The sequence below is a fragment of the Stegostoma tigrinum genome, chromosome 13 (assembly GCF_030684315.1).
Source record: "Stegostoma tigrinum isolate sSteTig4 chromosome 13, sSteTig4.hap1, whole genome shotgun sequence".
NCBI lineage: Eukaryota > Metazoa > Chordata > Chondrichthyes > Orectolobiformes > Stegostomatidae > Stegostoma > Stegostoma tigrinum.
Window position 1 is genome coordinate 45829417 of NC_081366.1, and position 24077 is coordinate 45853493.

General features: G+C 40.0%; 1 protein-coding gene across 6 annotated transcripts in view; it reads left to right on the forward strand.

Moving 5' to 3' along the window:
- rnf44 (ring finger protein 44) overlaps positions 1-24077 on the forward strand; it is a 137194-nt gene that overhangs the window by 52431 nt on the left and 60686 nt on the right. The window contains exon 2 of one of the 6 annotated variants that reach the window (XM_048543403.2): positions 21682-21770. The exons of the other annotated variants lie outside the window; for them this stretch is intronic. The gene's annotated coding sequence lies outside the window, so the exon portion shown is untranslated. The remainder of the gene's footprint in view (positions 1-21681; positions 21771-24077) is intronic. 6 annotated transcript variants of the gene reach the window in all.

A 24077-nucleotide genomic window follows, 5' to 3' on the forward strand; every position in this document is an offset into this window, starting at 1 on the left:
GGGTCTCGGCCACGTTCCAGAATTTGAGTACATAATCTATGCTGGTGCTTCAGTGCAAGTTGGGAGACCTTCTGCATTGTGTAATGTGGAGTCTTTTTGATGAGATGTGAAATAGAGTTGTATGTGCCTGATTCATTTAATTTCAATTGGACGTGCTGGACAAAATCCCATAGCATTTTGAAGGAGAGGCAGGAGCTTTCAGGGTGTCAGTACCAACATTGAGCACCAATGGAACAGATTAACCGTTGACTATCTAATTTGCTGTGTGTAAGTTGGATAATGCAGTGCTTCTCTACATAGTAATGGTGATTGAAGTTCAGAAAAGATCCTCTTTTGGAGTGCTTTGAGATGGACTGGGGATAACTCGCTCTGTAAATACTGGTTTCCACTTAAAAGTTCAGAATAATTCCACAGAATGACAACACGCTGCATTAAATGATCATTTTAAGTTCCATACTGCATTGTACACGTGATGTCCTTCAAATATAATCTATATGCCTAATCTATTCTTTGTACGATAAATAACACAACCATCTTGATGCATTCTGCTTTTATTTTGCATGTATAATTTGATCATCTAATCCATTTGCCACATGCCCTGTGTTTGAGAAATGACTTTTTTCACACTTGTTTAAAAAAGCTAATAGTTCACCACCATTATTGTATTATTTTCTTTATTGTAGCAGTGTTTTGGTTAATTGTCCCTCACTTGCATTGGGAAGTGTAGTTTCTGCACTTAACTTCCTACATATATACTGTGTAGATGATTTAACCGATTCTATGTAGCTGATGGAAACATGATGTTAAGAGCATTTGTCAGCATTTGAAACTTTTCCTCTGAGGTTTTATTAATTTATTTTGAATCATAGCATAGCTTTATAATCATCTTCAGCAGTATGGTGTACATTGAGGCACAAATCTTCAAGAGAAATGTTAATATAGCCCAGCTATAAAAGTATGAATGTAGAATCTTACCTTTTTTCATTCTGGTGTCTGTGTGAGTTAGTTTTTTGCTGGCCTGAAGATTGTTCAAGGAGTATCTTCCTTCTGTTGGAATATATTTTGATTTAATCTGGTTTTGTATTTTGCAACTAAATCCACTGTTTTTGCTTTGGGAAGTGTAATGTTTGCAAGCTCTGACCCTTCAATTGTATAAATAATGTGCCTGTGTTACACTGGGAGAAGTCTTACAATGTCTGTACAAATTTTGGATTTTAGCATAATTTTTACAGTTTAAACCTGTTCTAAATTTAAACAAACACTGTAAACAGAGACATACTTTAGGTAAATATTTATGCTTTAGACTCTGCAGTTTAAAGAATATAAATATTAAACAACTTAATGAAAACTATAGTAAACTTTTTTTTCTTAATTGAGTGTTATGTATTCTGTTGACTTTGCATAGGTATGCTTTGGCAGATTACACCAGAAGGTTAATGACTCTCAAACTTTTTAAAAATTAAGAGGCAATGTGTCCTTTAGATTACACATAGCAAAATTGTAAGCTTAGTCCTTTTGTGTGTGTATTTTCATCTCTGCAAGCACATCTCAGAGGTTTGTTTGTTTGTGTCTTTTTTAAGCATTGGTTTTGTGGAGAAAACCTGAGCAATTAATGTGTCAAACTGAAGGATGATTTTCCCCCCGAATAGAAAGGGCATAATGTTTATGCCAAAATAACCTTCAGTAAAAGTATGTTCCGATGTACATTTGATAAAAATGTAAGCATTTGGAAGGACCACTGGTTTTGTAAGCACAATTTGTATCTGTCTGGTCTTAATTTAGTTTACCTTTTTTATTTAAAAAGGGATTGTTCCCTAAACTGATACATGCCATTTTATTACTTTAATTTGAATGTATATTTTGTTGTTTTACAATACTGCTTCCCATTGTTATTTGTTTTTTTAACTAACTAGTTTCCTTTGTAGTTTCTAATTTTATTAAAGTTTACAAATGTTTACAGAACACTTCTTTTTTTAATGTAAGCATCTGTATGTCTATGAAGGGATAGAGTAATGGCCAATTACTGAAGGATGTTTCCATTGCTCTGCAGAGGAAGTAACCACACTCCATTTGTGACATTTTCTTGTTGTCAGCTCCTCCACTGGCTGAAAGGTCCCAATTCTCATGTCAGTGCTTTCCTCCTGGTGGTTGCTGATGCTGTACAACCATTGTAGGCAGTGCAAGAAAGAAGTCCAGTGGATTGTGTTCCCACGATGTTGCATGTAATTGATCAGAAACTCGGCAGTTGGTTGGGAAACAGAAGAGATTGAGGTCCTCAGACTGTTTGGATGTTTTAGAACTATTAGGAATTAGTGGGAAATGAAGATATTCTAAGTGATGTTTTCTCTGCCGCAGGTATTTTGCATGGATTTGTAAGACTGCATCCTGGATGTTGGCCACCAGATCTTCATTTTTCTGAATATTCTTTTCTTGGTTGTATTCGTTTCATTTCTATTCGAGGTGCACTATTTGTCCTTAAAATTGATTAATGCCAAACAAGTTTTACAACATTTGGGTGAACATGAGGGCCAGCATTTGGTGTAACAAGGCAGCTATCAGTGTCTGCCACAAATTAAGCTTGCCCAGATTTATATTTTTGAGTGTGGCAGTTTGCTGAAAGCTGTATAGGATTGGTAACAGGGGATTTGAAACCTGAGCAGACAGAACCCAGAAATGAATCTCTGTCAATCAGATTGAAATATTGTGAAATTAACAGTGCAGAGATTGAAAATGAAGTCTTCAAATCAGGTGCAGAAAGAAATAAAAGTAAAGTAGTAGAATTTTATTGAGAGAGACAGGAACAATTTAGCAAGTTAACTGTTATTGCATGGTGTTTACAATACGAGAACAAAAGTCTTGCTACAATTGTATCAGCAAGCTATTAAAAGGCACATTGAGCACTTGCCATTACTGCAAGGGAGCCAGTGTACAAGAGTAAAGTCTTGCTACAATTGTATAGGACTTTGGTAAGACCGTACCTGGAGAACCGTGCACAGTCTTGGCCTCCATATCTAAGAAAGGATAGATTTGCCTTGGACACACCACTGTGGGGTTTTACCACACTGGTACAAATATAACATACTGTGGATGCTGGAAATCTGATTTCAAAATAGAAACTGCTGCAAACGCTCAGCAGGCTAGAAAGCATTTATGTGGAGAAACAGACTTAATGTTTCAGTTCAATGTAGTCCTGAGTGCTGCTGAAATTTTCAGTTTCCACAATATTGTACAACTGTCTCAACTCAGAAACCAATGTTGAGATTCTGAGCAAATAAGGTCAGTACTGTTTTTGCAGTTTAGCAGAATGAGAGGAGATCCCGTTAAGCCGTACAAGATTCTGAAGGGATTTGACAGGGTGGATACTCCAACGTTCTTTTCCTTCATCATTGAGCACAGGAGCCACAGTCTCAGGATAGGGGTTTAATAATTTGGGACTGAGTGGAGAAACATTGTTAGTCAGAGGTTTGTGAATATTTGGAATGCTGTCTTCTAGAGGGTTGTGGATGTGTGCTTGGTGAATATATTCAAGACTAAGGTGGGTAGACTTTTGATCCCTGAGAGGTTCGAGGAATGTGGGAGCAGGTGGGAAAGGGGATTTGGGGCAGGAGATCAGCTCTAATCCGATTCTGTGGCAGAGTAGACTGAAAGACTGTATGATGTGCTGTAATCCTGTTTCTAACATTATGTTCTTACAGTTTTCTTTTGTCTCCACTTAAAACATGTATTTTTAAACAGTACTAACAATTAAAACCTGAAGGATGAGACTCCATTCCTAAAATAGTTATTTTTCAATGGCAGGAATTAACACTTAACTGTGTCATTGAAAGTGTAGTGGACAAGGCTTAACTATCGCTGGAAAAGCTTAAATGTGCTGCACAAAAGTGGTAACTTCACGCCTTTTTAGTGTATTTCCCTGAGGTGAGACAAACACTAAGATGCCATTTCATGAATTTCTCAGCAAAGCAGTGCAACCAGCATGACCAAGTTTGGATTTCAGCTTAACCACCTATTTGCTTTTTGCTGAAATTGCTGTGGCAGTTGAGCACAAATAATGGTGAGGAAGTTATGACCCAGTAATCTGTCTTTAATTTAAACTTTCCGCCTGAAATAGGAAAATATTAAAGTCTTAAAAATTAATGCAGCACCAACACTGGGGTATAGGCTTCTGCTCTTGAATGCACTTCCCTCTGTTGAATTTTTAAATAGTAACAGAAATTTGTCAGTGAATGTAATCTCCTGTACTTTTTTTATAAGCTGACTTATGGGACTGATTTGATTGACTAGGGACTTTGGAGTGAACTGTAGCTGATCAGATGACATCGGGAAGAAGAGGGAGAAAATAACTTTTTTTAATTTTAAATATAAAAATTAAAGCATGAAACACTAGATTTTAGTCCTCATAGTATATTTAAATGCTGAAAACCATCTGAAATCAAAAAGATTGACATATACGGATTTGAGTGACTGAAGTGTTGTTTAGACACTTAATTTTACATCTCACTACATGCTGAAATGATGAATGTCCTCAATTCCAGTAACAAGTGCAAAGCGCTCATGGATGTTTTTAATCACCAAGATAGAAGTCATCATTCAGCTGCCTTAACCATATGCCCCCTCCCCCAGCTCTGAAGCCACAATTGTAGACAGTTTTTCTCCAAGCTCATCTTATGCATTTTCCAGGCTCACCACAGACCCACCCACCTCCTGCTCCCTCAACGATATTCCTAGTCCCTTGACTCTATATCCATTGAACTGCTGAGCACCTAACTTCCAGTCCAAATTCCCACACTCCTTAGTGTTTTGAATATTCTTTAATTTGGTGCTGCCCACCGTGCTTTTTAAAACTACCATCATTACCCCAAAAAATTTTACTATCAGTTGTTTTGTCCTTACTGATTATTTTGGGCTCTTCATCCAAGTTCCCTACTTCAAGCTTCCAAAACATATTCTTCCACCCCCCTCAACATGTTCCTTAAATTTTGTCTGAATCCTCCGGTGAACTTTCCACAACACTAAAACAACACTATACAAAGTTTATGAAGTGCACTCTTGGTGACGGTGTAGTTTGTTATCTCTTTTGCATGTTCTCAGTTTTTTTTTGTTTTTGATACAACCAACCAAATGTGTTTTCTCTTCTGACTCTCCTTTGTTATCTGGGGCAATAAGACTGTGTTTGCATCCACCTTTGTTACAATTGAATAAATTAAGTGTCTTTCAACCTATAAACTTTTAGCTCCAGATATCTCTGAATCCTATACGGTCTGAATAACATCCTATCGTAAAGCCTGCTTATTTCCACCCCAAGTAATGTCAGTGACCTCTGCTGTTTCCAAAATCCACATTTGCTGCACACATTACTTCACATAATTTGGTCACTTTCGGATTTGACTAATCTGCTGTTCTCCTGGAAATATCTTCCATAAACCCCTGCTCATCCAAAATTTTGCTTTCTGCATCCTATTTTGCAGAATGTTCCAACCAGTCATCACTGCTCTCTCCTGCTGACCTATATTGGCTTCTTGAAATTTAATATTCTCATAGTTTAAATCCATTTATTGCTTTGCCTTGCTTTAGAGAGCTCCAACGCTATAACTGCACCCTGTCAAATTCTGCTCCGTCTGCCGTCTTGTGCATCTCCATGCTCCTCTCCCTGTGTATGCCTTCATGTATTTAGGCCAAAACTCCTAGAATTCTCTCCCAAAATCCCTCCTCCCTGTCCATCTTCAAACACTTCCCTGCCCCTCCCCCGTTCCTTTTTAAGATCCTTTTAAAAGCCAAAATGTACTGGTTAATCCTCAAGGCACCCACCGTAATTCCTCCTTGTACAACTGGCATCCTCTTCTGTTTTTCTCTTTACCTCTATGGAAGATATTGGAATATTTTTGGTGTTGAGGGGGGCGAAAAATGAATGAATTGTGGTCGCATATCCACTTCCTGCACCAGAGAATGGAACAATATGCTTTACAGTCCATTAGGTTTTGTTTCAAAATATGATTGTTGCTACAAGGAAAATCAGCACCCAGTTTGTGCATGTCAGCGTCCCATCGGCAGTACTGGTGATATAGTAAATGGCACATAATCTGTTGAATTGATTTAGAGATAGTAGGAATTTCTGAAGAAGGGTCCAGACTCGAAACGTCAGCTTTCTTGCTCCTCTGTTGCTTTGCCTGCTGTGTTCCTCCAGCTCTATACCTTGCCATCTGTTTCATTGATGTTAGTTTGTGAATGAATGTTAGCCAGGACTCTAGCAGATCTTCGCTCCTTCTTTGACAAGTACTTAGTGTTTTTTCTGTCTACCTCAGAGCAGCCTAGCTTTGGTTTAGCATCTCATCTGAAGGGTGACACCTCTGACACTGCCGCATTCCCTCAGTATCAGCATGGACTAGCTGTTCAAGTCTCTGGAGTGGATCTCTAACCTAATTTGGCCATCTTTCTCATTTGAATTGTGTTATTACTGAGCCAGGACTGGTATCTTGGTAGTGTAAATGGTTATTTTTGTGGATGTGTGCTTCTGATCAGAAGTTAGTATTATAGGGCAAATAAATTGTAACATTTTAATTGATGAAAAGGTAATCAACTAACTTATTATCAAGCCATCAAAAAGTTATTTCCTAATTAGCATTACAATGAATTGGGAAAGCATAACTAAAGGGTGAGGGATCTGAGGACACTGTAGGTAATGGATAGTCAGTAATTGTTGAATATACATTTTTTCCCAGGAAGTGTTTCAGTATATCTGATTTTGAAATCTTGCTCTGTTTGAACTAACTTGTTTCATCAAGAGAAAATATAATAACAAAAACAAGATGTTTACAAACAAATATTAAATATATCAAAACTCCATATACCTGTAATTAATGTAATAGTGACTTTAATCTTATAACTAGGACATTTTCTTTTGACGTGAAAATATTTCATTGCCAAAATCTCTAATAATTTTGACATATTTGAAAACTTTTAAGCACTTTTTTTCCTGCATTACACTTGTAATTATTGCAAATGAATTGAAAGTTTCAAGCTCTTTAGAATTGAAGGTGTTGCAGTGGAAGGAAGTTGTTTTCTCTTTTTTCATAAGATACAATATGAACACCTTTTGCAGTCCAAAGAAGTTGATTAGACAGTAAATAGCAAATATCTTTCAGTTCATATCAGCTAATTTGGCAGCACTTTCTTGTTAATTATCAAATCTTTGTGTAGCCATTCATTCACCAGTATTTATTTACATCACATTCTATATTCCCGTTTTGTATTTTCATATTAATGTAATGAGTTTGTGGCACCTGTACCTTCTAGGGCCAATTACTATTATATTGTCGTGCAGTACAGTGTTTCTCTGAATTTATACAAAAGTCTAATGTTTCACATTTGAAACAAGAACCAAAGTAAAATCCAACTAACAGTCAGTTAATATCAGAGAGATATATTTAGTCTACAGTTGGTAAAGTCAAAGCAATAAAGTGGATGTTTTTGGTAGTCCATTAGGTGCGCATATAAAAAGAGGCCTGCTTAAGTTCAAAATCAATTTAATGCAATTGTACACACTTTATAGCTGAGAAACCAATTACCAGTCAAAACTGACTTAATATGTATGACCTAATCAAATATTCTTCACTAAATATTTATTTAACATCTGATATTTTCACTAACTTAATCAAAAGCTACAGATCCAAGAAATGGAGTAACATGGTTCCTGCTTTATTAATTTAAAACCTGCATGATTTCTAGAATGCTGAGCATTTTAGATAAATCTCATGGTTTTGCATGCAAGAAAAATTCTCACGCCTCCTGAAGCAGTAGAAGAAAAAGACTTCTTCTTAAAACAATGTCCATTGTAGTCCTGTTTAAACCATTTCTGTTTTTAGAAATAATTCAGTAATATTTTGTTTAGATCTATCCTGGGCAACAATGTAAGTTGTTTTTGAATGGACAGTGTGATGCAGAAATTACAGTAATACAGTATAGTCTTCTGAATTCAGAGGAAGTATGAGCTTCACTGTTTTGACTGATGTGTCCACTTGACCGTGGAGGAAATGAAGACTGGGTGGGTGAGGAGTCCTTGATCTTCCCTGGAGGCCTGGGGCAGAAATTACTTTTTTTTGTGCTGTCAAATGATCTGAGTAGATGAATAGCCTTTAAAACAAACTTGCTGGAAGTGGTTGGATTGTGCTTTCTCTGGTAGTTTGTGGAGTTTGTCCACTAGATCGGTTTTGCACCAGGGATGACCCAGATTTCTTTTCCTGCCTGTTTGTGATCTCTTCATCCCTGTCTGAAGGCTGATAAGATGATCATTAGGACTGACTAAGATCTTGACTCCTGCATGTGACTCATGAGTGATAGCTGGGAGTACACAAGTTGATGTGAGGTGAGGACAGAGTTGTGTTGTCCTTTCTTGGCAAAATAGTCAAGCAAAAGAGCATTGAAATAAAAGTGTGTCCTGCCAGTTTATATAGAAGCACCACCTTCATGGAAAAAGGGTGCTTGATAAATATTTTTCACTTGTTTACAAACATACATTTCGAGGATGTAAATTGTATTTGGAAGCACTACGTTTCTTTATAAAATTGTAACAAATATTTTGAAACGAAAGCAATTTTCTATTTTGTAGAAGAATCTGCTGCTTTTTTTTACAGTCTCACAAGAGCAAAGCACTGGAATCCGGACCTCTGTGAGGCACTTCGAGTCGCCTCGTAAAAGGAACTGCAGGGATAGATAGCTTTCAAGTAAAATGTAGCTGAATGTAGCTCCCTCACCACCTCTTGTGTGTGTATATATCTGAGCGACTGCGCCTGCAGCATAATGTGTAACTCCCTCCTCTCTCCAAACACGAGGATCCGCTCTGGGAACGCGTCGCGGGAGCGCGCCCGCCCCCGAATGTTGTGAATCAAACTTTTTAAGGTTGTGCCGTTCGGAGCCGGGAGTTTAATCACAAACTTAGCGACAGGAGGGAGGAGAAAGCGGGGCTTGCACCAAAACAGAGAAACCAACCAGTGAGTGGGGGGGGGAGGAACAAACAAAAAAAACACAGACCGAGGTAAGAGAGGGAGGCGAGGTATCGCTGGCCAGAAAAGGGGAAGAGTGCAGGAGTTGGGGGCGGGGGGTGGCAGTGAATTAAGTTGGGGGGGGGGGAGAGAAGGATGGGGGGGGGCAGAGATTGAATGGTGGGGAAAGGGAACGATTGGGGGAGGAGGTGGACAGAGGGGAGGGCAATCAATGGGAGGGGGAGGGGATTGAGGGAGGACGAGTAGTGAATGGGGAGCCCGGCGGGTTGGATACATTCACCTGGATACATAGTTTCAGCTGGAGCCGCGCTCGGGGCTCGGTCAACCTCACCATGGTCCTCTATACCAACCCCCCTCTCCTCCTCCCCCCTGGGGGGGGGCACAGTTTCCTGGGGAAGGGGTAGGGAGTGAAAGAAATAGAGGGGTCCGGTGGGGGGAGAGAAAAGAGTTTGGCGGGGTGGGGGAGAAAGAGATTCACAGGCCGATCCTGCTGCTGTCTTTATTGTTCAGTGGTTGATCTGCGGCGCTGCCTTCCGGACAGGAAGCGCGGTCTGAGTCAGACTGTGGGGTTAGTTGTCACCCTCCCCCCCCCCCAAAAAAAAACTACAGGGATTGGGGAATAAATGCAGATCAGGATTAAACTAACCCACCTCCCTCCTCTTCCCAGTTTGGATTGTTGGTGGGAAGAGAGAGAGGCTGTTTAACTGAAGCCTCCCCCCCCCCCCCCGCCTTGTTATACCCTCCCCCTCTTGTTATGATTTTGATCCTATTGTTCGGCTTCTGGATTCGGGGGCGGTTAAAGAGGGGCTTGACCTGGATGGACCTGGAATGATGCTGTTTATTACCGAGAGCGGGTCACTTTCTCCCCACCCCCCCCCCATGTGCCCGGGGTGGGGGTGGGGGGGGAGCAGTTGGTCCCTGAGCCGCCCTCGGGTCCCATTCCTTTTCTTGTCTCGGAGAGAGTGTGTTTGTTTGCGCCGCTTTTCCTGTTGGCGATGGACTGGCGCTTTGTTTGGTGGCGAGCACGTGGTGCCCTGGCGGCGCGGCCCCGCGGCGTGTGAGGTGGGGGTGGTGTTGTTCTGAGCGCGCCCCCGACCTCGCGCGGCGAGTGCGGGTGCCTGTGCAGGCGCGTCCCCGGGTTCCCCGTCGCCGCCCCCTCCCCCCCTCCCCCCAACTGGGTCTTTGCTAGTGCACCCGCCCCCTGGGGCAGGACCGACCCGGCTCCGCTGTCGCCCCATGCCTCACTTGTACTGCGTTCTCCCGACCGCTCGGCAGCACAACAAAACACTTTTTTAAAACCACTCCCCTTCTCTTCCTCCCCACACCGCCCGCAGTAAAGTTGCTAAATTTTCCTCTTTCGATTTGGGGGCGTTTCAAGTTCAACCCATTTCAGTCTTCCATGCAAGCGGTGAGTTTATGCATACTCTTGAGGTCGGTGGTTGGCGTATGGTCTTCGCGCAGTGTCACCCGCAAGCTCTGCTTGTCTGTCCACACGTGAACATACCTGTCTCTTAGACTTTAGCTGGGTTATCCAGTGGGTATGTTTTAACTGGTGTGCAATAATAAAACGCAGCAGGTCCTCTGTGGCTCCGACACACTATATACTGCACTCTGTTCTGTTATCTCAATGTACTTATTTGGCTGGACAGCACACCAACAATACTTTTCACTGTGTCTCAGTACATGTGAATAATAAAATCAAATAATTAGTTTAGATGGTGTAGTCCAGCATACATCTCAAGATATGCTGAATATTGATTCCATCATCAGCAAAAGAAAAGTAAGCTTTAGCTGAATTGGAATTTCTCATCCTAATTCTAAGCATCCCAGTACATTGAACACACAACTTGGAGCACATTATGACAAAAATCTACTTGCTGGTGAAGGTGTTCATGTGCACCATTTGCAGATTGCAGTATAAAACCTGTGTGATTTGGGCAGACATTGTAACTCTGAGCCACTGTGTTCTGGTTGGTCATGCCATTAAAAGCTGTCACTCAGATAACTGCAGTTGTTATACTGTTGTACTAAATGTGTTTAAGATGTACACAATATAGCTAGTAATCCAGAAGGAATTCCAGAAGGAATGAAGTTTTCAATGTACAATTACTGTACACACACAAGGCAAAGTAAAGTGGTTGGGATGTTCTCAGTAGTGGTGGGCAGAGTTGCTTTTAAGGCCGAAGGTCTGTGACCAGCGGTGTGCCACAAGGATAGGTGCTGGTTTCACTGCTTGTCAATTTATATAAATGATCTGGATGTGAACAGGGGAGGTATGATTAGTAGGTTTGCAAATGATGCCAAAATTGGAGGTGTAGTGGACAGCAAAGAAGGTTACCAAATAATACAACAGGATCTTGATCAGATAGGCCAGTAGGCTGAAGAGTGACAGTTGGAGTTTAATTTAGATGATTGTGAGGTGCTGTATTTTGGAAAGGCAAATCAGCGCAGGACTTACACACTTAGTGATAATGTTCTGGTGAGTGCTGCTGAACAAAAGAGACCTTGAAGCAGATTTAGGTTCCTTGAAAATGGAGTCCTAGGTAGACAAGATAGTGAAGAGTATAATTGGTATGCATGCTTTTATTGATCAGTGCATTGTGTATATGAGTTTTGAGAAGGAGTTGGGTGTGCAGGACATTGGGTCAGCCACTTTTGGAGTACTGTGCACTCCTGGTCTCCCTGCTACAGGAACGATGTTGTGAAACTTGAATAGGTTCAGAAAAGATTTACAAGGATGTTGCCAAGGTGGGAGGGTTTGAGCCATACAGAGAGGCTGAACAGCTGAGGTTATTTTCCTGGAGTATCGGAGTCTTAGGGTGACTTTGTAGAGGTTTATAAAATCCTGAGGGGCGTGGAAAGCATAAATATGCAAGGTCTTTTCCCAGGGGTGGTGGTGTCCAAAACTAGAGGGCTTAGGTTTAAAGGAAAATATATAAAAGGGACCTGTGGGGCAACATTTCCACACGGAGGGTGGTGCATATTTAGAATGAGCTGCCAGAGGTGGAGGTTGGTACGATTACAACTTTTAAAGGCATCTGGGTGGGTATATGAATAGAAAGGGTTTAAGAGGGGTATGGGCCAAGTGCAGGCAAATGTGACTAGATTTATATAAGATATCTGGTTGGTGTGGATGAGTTGGACCGAAGGGTCTTGTTTCCATGCTGTATATGTCTGACTCTATGATGATGAAGACCAAGTTTATGACAAGTAACCCTTGAGTTTAGGTGTGACTTCCCCATGACAACCAGATACAGGAGATTTCATGTAAATTGAAATGGCCAACTAATTTCAGACATGTACTGGATTTGGTGTCAGGGGCACTCCTAGAGCAATACAATTTTAGTACATTCATTTGGTTTTTGATAAATCATTGAACAAAAGGTGTCTGTAGCATTGGTTCAGATGTTGTGGATGTTTTTCTTTTGAGAGGAGTGTGAGAGAGGGAAAGAAAGTGTTTGAGCGATTGGGATAGGTGTTGTAATATAGTTTTCATTTTGAAGTGGTGGTTAGGTACTGAGGATATAACACTGTGTGTGAGTGATGGAATGCAGATTTGCACTCAAGTTTCTCCATACCATGGGGCTCAGTGTTTCCCCTCATCATGGATTCAAGTCCTGCTTCATGGCCTTGAGCCCATAATCTCTGATGATTCTTCATTGCAGTGATGAAGTGGATGAAATGTTTTTAAGTGTTTGCATGCTTGGTTGAAAGTGATCCCATGGCATTATTTGATTGAAGAACAAAGCTGTTCTTGTGATATTCTGACATATATTCTGAACCCATTATCTAATACATACAATTTACCAGTACATCATTGCTGAATTTGGGGCATTGCTGTGCACAATTGAACTGTTTCCTTGTGTAACAACATTTCAATCTACTTTGGTGGCTTTAACTTCAATATGGTCTGAGGTCGTGAAAAGCGTTCAATGAATTCAGTGCTTCCATTCAAAATGAGATTCCTGAACCTGACCATGCTTCCATATCATCACTTCTTCAAATATGTGAAAACCACTTCAGCACAGGGATGTGTTCTCTTAATTCTCATTTAAGTTAGCTGATGCCTTATCACCGGTTAATATGCCACAGTGATCATGAGTTACACTAGTGTTTCACAAAGTGCTACTGGAGTTAATTGCACAGTATTTTTGTTCTGTATGACTCTTAGCTGAACCATATTAGCCTTTGCTGAAATAATTTGATTGCTGCAATGTTGTATTTCCAGGCAATATATTGATTTTTACCTTTTTGTTTCAACATCCTGCTGCATTTTTCCTTGCTTGAATTCTTCTTGGCTGGTTATGCTTTTTGGTCTTGTACTGGATTAACACACTTTTTTGCAGCTTTAAATGAAGCCTGTGATTCATGTGATATTTGAAGAAAAGTAAGGAAGTTTCCTGGATTCATAACCAAAATTGGTTTGCAGACAAGGTCACTAAAGACAAATTATCCGTAGTATTGTAGTGAGATATCACCACGTGAGGTAATGTCAGTACTGGTTATTTACATGAAAACAGTCTCCTGCAATTTATTTCCAAATGTAGTTTGTCAGAGTGAGATACATTGGGATATTACCAAGCAGCAAGATAAAATGCTACACATATGCAAATCATCCAGTTGTGTCTACTGTCAAAGTACTGTTTACGGAATTTTCCACTGCATTTGAGATTGTCTGCTTGCTGTGAAATGATTTATTAAATAGGGAATATGATCAAAATTGATCCCGACAGGCCAAACTTATAAACAGTCCAGATTCAGTCAGTTTCCTTCCAGAGACAGTGCAGCATGTGCTGTAATAACTGTAGTGAAATCAGCTGAGTTTTTAAAATCAGCCTGTTTGGACACATTATGTACTTTTGTGGTGAGAGTTGAGCCTGGTTGTTCTGGCCCAAGATAAGGACACTGCTGCAATGCCACTAGACCCCTTAGGAATGTTAATCATCTACGCTTATTTGGCAGATGTCCTTAAACAAATGTTTGCATTTACGTGCAGGTGTTTTTGTACAGTATGGAGGTTTTTGCAGGCTTGGTTGATCTACTGGTGCAGAATATTTACAAATTCCTGTTATTTTGCACTGTTTCACTTGCAAACTTTCATGTACAAAAACAAGTTGCAGGAAAAGCTCATGTCTGGCAGCATCTGTGAAGAGGGAAAAACAGAGTTAATGTTTCAGGTTGGGTGACCCTTCTTCAGAACTGATGGTAGCTGTTGGTTCATATGCAGAAAATAAGACGACAATGTAGTTGGGAGTAAATAATAAAATAAAGGATAGAGCCCAAAGTGGGAGAGAAGAGCAGTTGGGTAGACCAAGAAGTTGATAACCATCTGGCTAAGAGGGTGAATAGCTGTTAATGGGGACAGTTAGTGAGTAGCAACAGGTAGTGTGTAATGGCAGGCTATGTGATAACAAGACCTGATGTGTGGGGTAGAGAGTTAGGACAAGGGGGAGTTTTGTGCCCTAAAATTATTGAAATCCGTGTTGAGTCTGGAAGACTGCAGGGTTCCTAAGTGGAAATTGAGGTGTTGTTCTTCCAGCTTGTGCTGAGCTTCGCTGGAACACTGCAGCAATTCTGAGACACCGATAATGGCCAGGGAACAGTGTGGTGTGTTAAAGGAAGCTTGGGGTATTCTTTTGCAGGCAGAACAAAGATGTTCTATGAACTGGTCACCCTAGCAGGGTTGGGGGGGGGGGGTGGTGGGCGCGGTGGCTGGCTGTTGAGTGGAAGAAGAATGGACTGGGATATCTTGAGAGAATGTTCCTTGTGGAAGGCAGCCAAGGGGAGGGGAACTTCTGTCTGGAGGTGGTGGAAATGTCTGATGATCTGCTGGTGGGATGGTAGGTAAGGACAAGGGGGAGCCCTATCATGATTACGGGAAGGAAGAGCAGGTATGAGGGCAGGAGATGGGTTGGAACAGGTTGAAGGCCCTGTTGACACTGGTGTTGGGGGATAGTTGGTAGAGGAAGAAAGTGGATATTTCAGAAGCTCCTTATTTTGAATTTGGCCTCATCTGATCATAGGTGACGGAGAGAGAAGAACTGAGAGAATGGAATGGAGTCTTTACAGGAAGCAGTATTCGAGGCAGTAGTCCATGTAGCTGTGGGAGTCGGTGCGTTTATAGTGGATATTAGTGGCCATTCTACCCCAGAAATGGAAACATGTTGAGGAAGGGAAGGGAGGAGTCAGAGATGGACCAGATGACGGTGAAGGCAGGGTGGAAATTGGAACTGAAATTGATGAACTTTTCCAATTTCAGACAAAAGAGAAACAACAAATTTCTATCTGCTGGGCAATTATGACGACGACAGTTCTTGCACCACCCTCAAATTATCTTAATGATTGTGTGACTTGGCTTGCGTTTACAATGTTGAGCATTTCTAATGCGATTGGGTTTGAAAATAGTGGTATAATGGGTTTCAAATGCTGTTCTTTCACCTTTGAATCTACTGAACCAATGGAATGAAAAATCTGCATAGCCTAATCTAGTTTCCAGATCGAACAGGTCCACAAGTATAGAACCAGCTATACCACCGAACACATTGCTTTATCATTTAGGCCATAGGGTGGCTGGCCTGGGACACAATTTTTAAAAAAAATTTCAGTTAGTTGCTCAAAGTTTTTAAGTTAAATCACAGGATATTTGTAGGTAAGGAATGCAACTGAACTTGCATGCTTCGATCTAAGAAGGCTCTTTATAGAACAATTAACTGCAAAAATGAATGCTTCCATGGTTTTTTGCTTACAAATCTGTTGCATGTTTCTCTACTTGAAGAAAATCATGATGGCACCCCTAACTTGAATTACACCCTTTTGGAACTGTGTGTCTATTGCTTACTTCCAGTTTAATTTTGGTATTTAGATCATTTTTGCTATCCACTTAGTTATGATGAACAACTGCAAGATCACCTGTTCATGTCTGTTTTGAATTTAAAAAAAACTTCTCTGTTGTTCTGATTACTCACGGATTTGCCTTTTGGCACCTCTTTGCATTGGCTCCAGCGCTGTTTCTCCCTGTTATACCTTGGTGATGGGATCTGTGTAGTGTAACCAAGGTATTGTATGGTCAAAGTATTCCCTCTGGAATATATTCTGACTTGGTTTGGTTAAGGAATGAATTTCTTTTCCAAGCCTGGTATTCCTTGTATCTAATAATGCAGTTATATCTTGATAATAAAGTGTGAAGCTGGATGAACACAGCAGGCCAAGCAGCATCTCAGGAGCACAAAAGCTTCATCAGATGAAGGGTCTAGGCCCGAAATGTCAGCTTTTGTGCTCCTGAGATGCTGCTTGGCCTGCTGTGTTCATCCAGCTTCACGCTTTATTATCTTCGATTCTCCAGCATCTGCAGTTCCCATTATCTCTGTATCTTTATAGCTTGTCTGAAGCCTAATTTCAATTAATTAATTTAATTATTAATTATTAAATTAAATTACGTTCAATTCCTTAGTGCTGAAGCCATTCATCTTGATCAGTGAAAGAAATCCCCTTTCATCTCATCCCCAACATGTAAATGAGTGTGATGGTAACATTTAAATCTAATGAAGACATTTTCTGACTGGATAAGAAAATATTAATGTTACAAGAGCTTCACTTGTTTGACTTGATCTTTTCTCTTTAACTAAGAACGCAGTAATTGTCGGCTGTGTGTGGATTTAAGTTAAGCTGTGCCAACTAAGGGCGGCACGGTGGCTCAGTGGTTAGCACTGCTGTCTCTCAGCGCCAGAGACCCGGGTTCAGTTCCGCCTTCGGGCGCCAGTCTGTGTGGAGTTTGCACATTCTCCCCGTGTCTGCGTGGGTTTCCTCCGGGTGCTCTGGTTTCCTCCCACAGTCCACAGGTGTGCAGTTTGAGTAGATTGACTGTGCTAAATTGCCTGTACTGTTCAGGGATAAACTGATTTAGGTGGGTACAGGGGAATGGGTCTGGGTGGGATGCTCTGTGGGTCAGTATGGATTTGTTGGGCTGATGGGCCTGTTTCCATACTGTAGGGATTCTATGAATAAACGATTGGAAGCTAATGGCAAAATACAGCATGATCTTAGGCATGGTGAGAGTCAGAATGATTAATTTCTGCTTTTCCATTTTTGGATTTAAATTGGCTAACATTTGCATATCAAATTGTTTTCCTAGCAGCTGCATTTATCTCTACAGGTTGCACATAAACTGTCCATACCTAAGTGTCATTACTAACTTAGCTTTAAACCTCAGTAGAGTACTTTCAATTCTGGATAAAGCAGAGACCTCTGTTTAAAGACCAGTAGTAGTCTTTAAAAGACCATTTCCTGCTGCAGTGAGATATTGACAGAAACCACAAAAATACAACACATGTGCCACATGGTAGTCCGGATAACATTTATCTCTAAACTTTACAATGCTGTGCTCCAATATTTAGTAGTAAAGCCTAATGAAGAGCAGCAAAGTTCTTCCAGAAAGCATATATACATCTAATATAATTTATAGTGGAAAAGGTAGAATAGTACCCACTTCAGCTCTGAATGGCTTATCAGTTTAGATACAAGACTGAGTTAATGCCTTAGATTTACTCAATTCTCAGAACCTAGGTCATCATCCCAAGTTTCCAACAGTTGTTCCTCCTCCACCATATTGAGCATGCATTGTGCTTTTTTTTTGGTTCTGAATGACATTATATGTACAGTCTCAACTATGTGTGGTTCACTGTACTTAACAATCCAAAATTGTAGAAGAGCAAATTCACATAGTTTTAAGCAGCCGTTCCTAGGCTTGTGAGGCTGATCTTTATTGTTATTGCTTTTATTGCTCAAGATGAGGTTAGCCCACTTGTAGTCGTGAAACCACAGAAGGCCCGACACCATCTATTGTCCTCTATGATAATCAACCGGACCATGGAGACCCGTACCACATTTGCATGACTGAGTTCTACCATTAACCTTTTTAATTTGTGCGGGATTTCAACTCTCAGTACGTTTAATTTAGGAGTTATTTTCCACTTGAACAATTTTTAGAGTTTGATTCTGTACTTTTGTTTCCGTATATACCCATTCTATTATGATCAAAAGGCTGTGTAGAATCTTTACAAAAAACATTTTGGATCGTAGTAATTGCTTTTCACTTAACTTAGGGATAGTGAATTTAATAGCTTTCTTTCACGTTTTAATAAAGCAGCAAGTCCCTATGATTAGCACAGTTAATATTTTACCAGGTCTACTGTGCTTTCTAAAACTTAGCTGAAAAAGATAGAATCAAAGTTGATTGACAACCTGTTTGAAGAATAAGCTGGACTGTCTGGATCAAGTCATGACTGTATGTATTTGCAGTTGAGGTTTTGATGCCCCTGATGTAGGTGTTGTATGTGTAATGTGTAGCATTTGATAGAGAAAAAATATAGTGTCTTATTAATAAGCAAAATGCCCCAAAGGCAGGCCACTCTGTAAAATATGTGGACCAACGTAATGTTGGATTAGCTTAAACACACAGATCTGGAATATGAGTCTTCTGAAGTAGTTAATGATTATCTTTTTCCAGTAGTATTTCCGATTCAACTTAGCTCGAAACATCAGTATATGCAGTTCTGTCAGCAAGTGCTGATGTACTGATGTTCTCACAAAACATTGGCTGTTAGCATGAAATATGTGCTGTAGGCAGATGACATAGCTTCAAATCAATAAACATGATTACATTTAACATCTTTTTAAGTTCAGAGCTGTAATCAGGCATTCAGGGAAATTTTCTGTGCATTGGTCCAAAATGGGTCTCGGCTCTTGTGGAATCTCTTACTGTTGTGGCTGCAGTAGGAGTTCACTTGCAAGAAGTGTATATTTTGAATGAGATCCAGCCTGAGAATTTCTGAAGTTAAGTGGCCAATGGAGTACAACTTCCATTTGGTAAATCAGTCGTGGTGTGTGGGATTTTGGAACCCAGCTGAATTTCTGTATTTTAATTAGGTTTAGTTTGGCTTTCTTCCCTTTTACTGAACAGACAGTCTGTTTGGAAATACTACTTCATCAGTTGTGACTTAATGATTTGATGTCAGAAAATTAATTGTGGAAAGAAGGCTCATTTTTGGCATCATCTTTATTGAACAAGCACAATATTGAATGAATATTTCATGTCAGTTTTTACTGTGGAAAAAGAAATAGAGGCTAGAGAATGCGGAGAAATAAATGTTGTTTTGAAAACAAACAGTTCACTTTACAGAAGAGGAAGTTCTGGAGGTCTTAGAAAATATAAAGGCGGATAAATCTCCAGGACCTAATTAGTGTATCCCAGAATATTGTGGGAAGTAGGGGAGAAAATTGCAGGGCCCCTAGCAGAAACACCTGTATCTCTGTAGAACTACTGGTGAGGTGCCTGTTGACTGGAGAGTGGCTAATGTAGTGCCTTTGATTGAGAAGGGATGTAAGGTAAAGCCTGGAAACTATAGACCTGTGAGTCTGACTTCAGTGGTGGGTAAGTTGTTGGAAGTGGCTATGAAAGGTAGGGTTTACATGCATTTGGAGAGGCATGGAATCATTAGGGATAATCAGTGTTGTTTTGAGAGGAAGATCATGTCTCAAACTTGATTGAACGTTTTGAGGAAGTAACCAAGAAGATTGAGGGCAGAGCGATAGATGTGGTTTACTTGGACTTTAGTAAAGCCATTGACAAGCTTCCATATGGTAGACTAATTAATAACGTTAGATCACATGGGATTCAGGATGAACTTGCCACTTGGCTACAATATTGGCTTAACAACAGGAAACAGTTTCTCAGACTGGCGACCTGTGACCAGCTATGCTCCACAGGAATCACTGCTGGGTTCATTTTGATTTGTTATTTATATAAATGATGTAAAATGCTCAATAGGCTGAGGAATGGCAGATGGAGTTTAATTTGGACAAAAGTGAGGTATTGCATTTTGGCAAAACAAGGGCAGATCTTATACAATTAAAAGGAGAGCCTTGGGTAGTGTTGTAGAACAGAGAGACTGAAGGGTTCAGGTACATAATTCTTTGAAGTTTGTGTCACATGTAGACTGGGTGTTTAGCATGCTTGCCTTCATTGCTCAGATCTTTGAGTATAGGAGTTGGGATGTCATATTTTAGGTTGTATAGGTTTATGAGGCCTCTTCTAGAATAGTGTCTGGTTCTGGTCACCCTGTTATAGGAAGAAGTAAGCTGGAGAGGATTCAGGAGACATTTACCAGGATCTTGCTGGGAATGAGGGTTTGAGTTGTAAAGAAAGAGTTGGATAGACTGAGACTCTTGTTTTCATTGGCGCGTAGGAAGTTAAGGATGACCGTATAAAGGTTTATAGAATCATGAGGGTATAGATGTTTTTTCCCTAGGGTAGGGCATTTCAAGACTAGGGAGTATATTTTTAAGGTGAGAGGGGAAAGATCTTAAACAAGATTGAGCAACCAGTTTTACAGAGTAGTTTGTTTATGGAATGAGCTTCCAGGTGGATGTGGGCAAAATTACTTTGTTTAAAAGACGTTCGGATAAGTACACGTGTAAGAAATGTTTTGAGATATGGGCCAAGAGTGCACAGGTGGGACTAATTCAGTTTAGGATTATGGTTGGACTGAAGGGCCTGTTTCATGCTAACTGACTCTGTGACATGATAACATGAATGTCTGTTGTTTCACATTGAATAAAAGATCTCCTCCAATCACATACAGAGCAGAGGCAGATCAATTTACCCTATTCAGCAGTGTTCAGAGTAATGTTCCACAGACAGAAAGGAATTATTTGGAAATAATTCAGCAATATCTCTAGCTGCTCGTTAGAATTTCCCATGGTAAGGTTTACCAGATAGTAGATGGCTGAATTTAAACGGGACAGACGTTGGCTGTGTTTCAGATTATACCGTACCCAGTGATTATTCATGTGCTGATATGTTGCATGTTCTTTTGTAGCTACAATGTATCTTTGCCGGATAAAATGTTTTCAAATCTTACCAAAATCCAAATGTATTCCCTTTGCATAAGATGCTGAACTTGTTTTGAAAAATATCTTTGGAAATTAAATAACTCATAAATTGTTTTAAGAACTGTGGTTTTTTAACACATTTTCCTTTTAAGGCATTCTGCACAGTTTTGATCACTGACAACCTGACTTTTGAAGGAAACAAGTAACAGCTGAATTCATGAATTGGATTAAAACGCCTGATTTGGAAGAGATTGGAGAATCTTGGAATGTTTACATCGAAGCTGAGAAGGCACAGTGTCACTTTGTTGAAGTTTGCAAGATTCTAATGATCCTCAAAAAAATTGCCTCCAAATAAACTGGGGAGAAGCTGTTATGATCCAGTGAATGCACTCAAATACAGAAGGAGGATTAGATTAAGTAACTTGCACAGATATTGTTGAATAAACTGCAGAGGACCACAGTGGAGACAGAGTTTGGCAGTCTGAAGAAGGAACATTTTGTTTTCTGGCATAATGATAACTGGGTATGTGCAAAAATATAATATACTTAGCACTCTTTGAGTCCAGCACAAGAAATGAACATAAAGAATTATGAAGAAGAGAGAAAGGAAACCTCAGTTACTCCATTGATCCTTAAGGTGATGCATGTTTTGTTAATGTGGGTGGAGTGCTTTCTACTTGTCACCAATGGAAGTGGACTGGTTAAAGTAATGCACACAGACCAGCTGCAGAGTAAATCTCCTACTCTGCAACAATATATCTTAAATTTGACAATTAATTTCTGTTTCCAACAGAAGGTCGCATCCGTTTCTGAAATTGTCACTCTCTCTGCTGAAACATGCGTTTTGGCCACCAGGAACTGAGTTGAGGATGTTCCAATTCAGTGAGTCTGTCGTACTACCAGTACATTCAAATGTATTTCTTATCCATTAAAGTATGGTTGAAACATAAAGAAATGTAATAACCAAATTGCACGCAGGAAAGTGATTAAAATATTCAGATTTTTTGAAGTGCTCATGGTTGAAGTATAAGTCTTGGTCAGAACATGACAAAACTTTCCTGCTTTTTAATAGTGCTGTAAGACCTTCTACATCCAACTGAGAACAGACGCGGTTTTGGTTTAATGTTTTTTAAAAAATCTTCAATGGTGGAGTTCTTGTAAGTACAAGAATGAAGGGCTTAGGTATACTCTGGAGTAGGGTTGAATCTTTGAGGAAATGTTGAACTAAAAGCAGCTACTGCTCATTTGCTTTCTGCATTTGCTGTGGAGTCACCTGATCAATGTTTCTGACTCTGACACTGGAAGTGAGTTTGTTGGAGTGTGTGTGTGTGTGTGTGTGTGTGTGTGTCTGTTCGACACCGCAGCAACAGAACACCTGTGCAATGCTGTCATGATGCTCAGAACGGTAGACACCAGAAAAAACAATTACTCCATATTTAAAACTATCCAATCAGCAAGCTTGAACTTTAATTGGTCAAACACACTGATGATCTTTTAGTTGTCTGGTGGGAGAGCTTAATCAAATGATACCATTATGTGTTGATGATGTGTCACAGCTGTTCACCCATTTTCCCTTCCTGAAGGTAAACTGCAGGAGTCTACAGCTTGAGTGTCACTGTGGTTTTGAATTCTTCATTCCCAGTTCAATGTGCGATGAATGCTGTTAACGATCATTGACATACCACCATCGAGCACCTTCATAGAACAGAATCTGCTTTATGCTGACATTGCAGTCTCTTGCTGATACATGTGTAATTTACATCCTTTAGAGCACACGTTCCTAAGCTGTGGTCCAGTTGCATGCGATATCTGTTGGGAAAGGATGGGAAGAAATGTCAAATTTTTGAAAAGAACATATCCTTGCATTTGTATGGCGCCTTTCACAGCCTTCAGACATCTCGGTGCTTCACAGTTAATAAAGGTTTTTGAAAAGTTGGCTGTGCTGCAGTGTGGCAGCTGCTTTTGCTTGTTAGGTGTTTTTGTGTACATAGTTTGACTTTGGGCGATAAGTATTACTCAGAATTTAAGAGCAGGATTTAGACTTTCAGTCTGTTGAACCTGCTTTTACTGTTCCAGGTAGATCATGGCTAAATACCCACTTTGGTGCCTTTTTCCCCCCCACTGGGGATAACTCTCCTCTTGGAAAGTATGCTACAGAATTTGTTACATCCACCTGGGAAGACGGATGGAGAGCTGCAATCTCTGTGAAAATTATATAATATTTGTTTATTGCAATTTTATATTAGTCTTCTTCAGACAAAGCTTTAAAACTGCCAGAATTTGTTTTATAAAAGTAGATCATTTGCTTAACAATGTAGAGAACTCTTGCCTCCGATGTCCATCAAACCAATGTAGTTTAATTTGTCTAGCATCTGTCAGATCTAACCAAGCTCAGAACTAAATTGGCTTTCCTTCTGTTGTATGTGAGACGTGATAATTTGCCAAATGTTTTGGGTCCAAATGAAAGCAGAGTTCCCCTGGTTGTTGAGCAGAGCTTTTGAGGTTTGATGCCACCTTTCCCGACCTTAGCTGTGAAAGTGGATTTTCATCGCTCATGAATGAAATCAAAGTATCATTATCATCTTTGCGTAATAAGTGATATGTGACTCAAATCAACTTATTATCGCTCCAAATATTATGCACCAGTGCTCAAACAAGTAACCTCGGCAGTGGCATTGATGACAGTACAATTGAGTATTGCTTTAGTTACACATGTATACTGTAATTCATACATTTTGTATAATGCATGGATATTAAAGGGGTTAAAATATTAAACCTGTTGGCTAGCAGGAAGTAGCTGTGTGATCTGGATGGGAGTGTGTAATAAGTAAAGTTTGAGAAACTCTATTTTAAGCTAATAGAGGAGATATTTGAGCTGTTTTCAAATGCAAATTCTGGACATTGAGATTTTGCCTGATGTTAATTGTATGTGAAAGGTGCCTTTTGGTAGAAGTCTGTCTGAACTTAATGTTTGTTAGTTGATAATCTTAAATTGCAATTTTGGCACACTCTGCATATTGCCAAAAATTTACACTCCGAAAGATACTATTTCTCTTTTTGCATGAGATACACTCATGGTATTTCTGTAAGAATCAATGGAACTGTGGAATAAGTGCACCCACAAACAAGTGTCTGTGATTTCTGCGAATAGCCTGAAATCTTAGCACTTCTTCCCGTCCAGTGGTTGGA